Consider the following 3106-nt stretch of genomic DNA (forward strand, 5'->3'; position numbering starts at 1 on the left):
GGTGATAAAAAGCTGAAGGGTTAAATCACAGTAAAAGTAATATAGGTAATGTATTGTGGTTAAATGCTTGTCTTAGTTGTTAACTGACTTCGGAGAAGGTTCTATTTTTAACCCTCGACGCAAAAATCTGTGGCATCGTGGCTCACAAGCGAATGGTTTGATATTGATGTGGGTTTTTTCTTCGTGAAAGCAAGTTTCTTTGAGGTTATTCGACTTGTATAAATAGTTCTCGTCATTTACTGACAAATGTGCGAATTTAGGTCTCCAGTGGGCAAAAATGCTTTCAATCTGTCTCTACAGGTCGCGTTTTCTTCGATGCTTTTCTTTTTTTTGGATTTTTGTCAAAATAGTCCTACATAAAAAAAACGTAAAAAGTAGTATATTTCAGCTTTTTGGATAATTTTACATGGGCTGCAGTCCACTGAGCTATTAAAGAAAATAAGAAAGAAAGCAGTAATATATTCATCACACTTGCTCGTAAACAGTGTCGTAACATGCAGGGTTAGGGCTTGCACTATCCGGTAACTTTTTATTATCCGGATATTTCGGATATTTGAAATCTCAGTATCCGGATATCCGGTTATTTTGAATAATTTGAATAATTTTCCAAATATTTTTAAAAACGCTAAAAACAATTTTAAATTGGTTTCATTCGACGAATCGTGTTAATTAACTTAATCACTGATTGTCTTATACGCACGTAAAAAATTATTTTGTCACTTTAATGAGTGAAATAACTTAAAAACACTTTATAACTTCTCTGTCTCCTGCTTGTTGTTATTTTGCCTTACGGACCAAGAGCCCACGACAGCCAGACCTTCGTTATATTTTAAAGGCTGAAAGTTTTTTTTTTAATGCAAGGTGTTAATTTTTAATACAACTGAAAACCGGAAAGCACTTTGCTCAGAAATACTCAGAATCGAGAGTAGATTCGATTCATCATGTCAGCCGAAAGACGTCCACCGCTGGACTTGGCCTCGCCCAAGGCTCTCCACTCAGACCAGTCTTGTGCTTTCCGCATCCAACGCAATTCAGCGATCTTAACCAGGTCGTCGCTCCATCTTATTGGAGGCCTACCGACGGCTCGTCTCCCGCTCCGCGGACGACATTCGAGAACCTTCTAACCCCACTGGCCATCAGTCCTGCGAGCACGCTCACTGCCACTTCAGTTTCGCAATTCTTCGGGCTATTTCGGTAACCTTAGACCTTAGTTCTACTGCGGATATCATCATTTCTGACTCTATCCCGTAGAGAAACCCCGAGCATAGACCTCTCCATAGCCCTTTGAGTGACTTTGAGCTTCCTAATGAGGCCCATCGTTGGCGCCCACGTCTCAGATCCGTATGTCATCACTGGCAACACACACTGGTCAAAGACTTTTGACTTCAAACACTGCGGTAATTTGGCCGAAAAGACACTGCAAAGCTTCCCGAATGCTGCCCAGCCGAGTCGGATTCGACGAGTGGTCTCTTTCTCGAAGTTAGACCTACCTAACTGGATCGTTTGTCCCAGGTATACATAGTCGTCAACAACTTCGAGCGCAGAGCCTCCGACTATTACGGGAGCTGGCACAACATTAGACATGACTTTCGTCTTGTCCATGTTTATTTTTAAGCTAACTCGGTCGGAAACAACTCTGCTGAGGTCAGCGAGCATAGCACTGAGGTCCTCCATAGTTTCAGCCATGACTACAATGTCGTCGGCGAATCGAAGATGAGTGAAGTACTCCCCATTATTGTTAATGCCTCGTCCTTTCCAGTCCAGAACCTTAAAATCATCTTCCAATCCAGCGGTGAACAGTTTCGGAGAGATCACATCTCCTTTTCTGACTCCCCGCTGCAAAGGAATAGGCTTCGTGCTCTGGTCCTGTAGTCGGACTATAACGATACTATAACGAAGGTCTGGCTCTTGCGGGCTCTTGCTCTATTATAAGAATAAATAACACAATACAATACAAAGCGTATTGTATTGAACACCAAAAAACATTCATTATAAAATGAAATCAGAACTTAAAAGGTAGGGTAGGAGACGAGAAAACAGGGATCTAATCGCTAAAAAGCGATCTCTTCTTCTACCTTCTTATTCGACCTGACGATGTTATTAACATAGAATCAAGAAAAAGGTGATCAAAGCAGGTGTGTGTAATGTAAGGTAAAAAATATATTGAAGATTGAAAAAAAATACATAAAATTTAATAATATTAATAAAATAAACACATACATTACTTACATACACATTTACCAAAAATTCATCATCGCCACTACCAAACAAGATGTTAAGAATGAACCTAACTAATAAGTATTGCATATAAACCTTCCTAATACAAAAAGAAATGTATCTGTGTGTATACATACACTACACTAACCTCTCACAATGCGCGAGCGCGCGCTTAACATCAGATATTCGAATTATCCAAATTATCCGGATAATGAAGAGCTTCCTATCCGGATTTGAAAATGGGCGGATATCCGGATAATATGGATATCCGGTTATCCGGATTGCAAGCCCTATGCAGGGTACCTTGGTTGTAACCCCCAAATAAAACCCTCGACCTTAATGTGCTTGTCATGAGACCCGTGGTTGGTAAATGAGTCATTGCGCGTACAAATTTCTTGTCATGAAGCCCAAGGTCGGTAAATGAGTCAATGCCCGTACTGATGCTGCTGCGCGCGCTGGCCCACACGCCACGCACGTTAGGCGCATGATGCGGGAGGGGGAGGGGAGTTTGAGGGCGGCGCTGCCAGCAGGTATCACCAATATTTGGAAGAATTACATTTTTTCTTTTACAAATATAAAATTTTACTCGCAAATGTGATGAAAAACATTGTATGTCGCACGGGCGGTACTTTATGAACATCGACTCATTAAAGCCCTCAGTCTTATAGACTCTTGTTCGTAATTCCTTATTTACCGCCCTTAAGACACAATGTACTATTTCGTGACATGGAAAAAAATGTGCATGTCACGAAATGGTCCCAAATCAGCAAACGGCCGCTCTTTCGATCGGCGCTAATCTTCCTTTTGGTAGCATATGATTTCTTCGGCATCTCAACATATAAACACATAGCTAACTTCATTTACATGTTAATCACCAATTAAATGTCTA

Source organism: Choristoneura fumiferana, chromosome 21 (assembly GCF_025370935.1).
Source record: "Choristoneura fumiferana chromosome 21, NRCan_CFum_1, whole genome shotgun sequence".
In the NCBI taxonomy this organism is placed as follows: Eukaryota; Metazoa; Arthropoda; class Insecta; order Lepidoptera; family Tortricidae; genus Choristoneura; species Choristoneura fumiferana.